The sequence below is a fragment of the Seriola lalandi genome, unplaced genomic scaffold (assembly GCF_002814215.2).
Source record: "Seriola lalandi dorsalis isolate HSWRI2012SDOR001 ecotype SW California unplaced genomic scaffold, Sedor1 jcf7180002054869, whole genome shotgun sequence".
NCBI lineage: Eukaryota > Metazoa > Chordata > Actinopteri > Carangiformes > Carangidae > Seriola > Seriola lalandi.
The window spans coordinates 1-1031 of NW_019525422.1; positions in this window are offsets into that span (position 1 = coordinate 1).

A 1031-nucleotide genomic window follows, 5' to 3' on the forward strand; every position below is an offset into this window, starting at 1 on the left:
ATTTATATTTTATAGTTTTATTTCACTATAATTCACAGGAAATTGCATTTATTTAATAACTTTAGCTCCTTCACAGATTATGATCAATAATACTAAATATAATCAATGATATATTATTATAAACATACTTTAATAATTATTCACCAACTACCCAGCAGCTGTGTAATTACATCAGCTCCACCTACAACAGTAAAGTGATGAACATATTAATGTACTTCCGGTAGGTTTACTGTCATTCATACTAATACTTTTACTTCTAACATTTAGAACTGGTAACGCAGTATTTGTACTCTGTGGTAGTACTGTTAGTTTTTACTGCAGTAACAGTGAGATATCTGAGTACTTCCTCCACCTCTGAGTTAGCGGGGGCTCGGTGTCTCACCACGGCCGCGGAGTGAGGCGTCGGCCCGGTGAACTCCCGACCCCCGGTTCCCTTCTGGCTCAGCAGCATGTTCAGGTGAAAGACAACAAATCAACAACAAATCAACTTGTCCAACTTCACGGTGCTTCACACGGTTCAGGTGAGCTCCTGCTGTTGAAACATCACACACAAACAGAGCGACTGTTCTGTTGCCGTGGAAACGACTAAACACGGGGCGGCGCGGGGAAGACAGCGCCCCCGGCGGTGGGAGGACCGGCTAAAGCACTGCAGTGACTCTGAAGACAGCGCCCCCGGCGGTGGGAGGACCGGCTAAAGCACTGCAGTGACTCTCCGTGTTCCTCAACACAGAACCTCGTGACTCTCCTGGATCCGAGAACCAACACACAGGTTCATGTTCCGATAGTCACATAATACTAATACTAATAATAGTTTACTCTTCGTGTCAGAGAGGTCAGCTTCAGTCCGTCCTCTTAACATGGCGGCGGCTCTACATACTACAACTCCCATGAGGCTCTCTGAGGACGAAGCCGGTCAGAGGCGGGAATCAAAGTCGAAGCGAATTGAAAACGTTTCTTTGCGTAATTAATGAACCGAGATGTCGCGTTAGTTACTGAACTCACCGACAAACTGTCCCTGAATCTGAAAATGA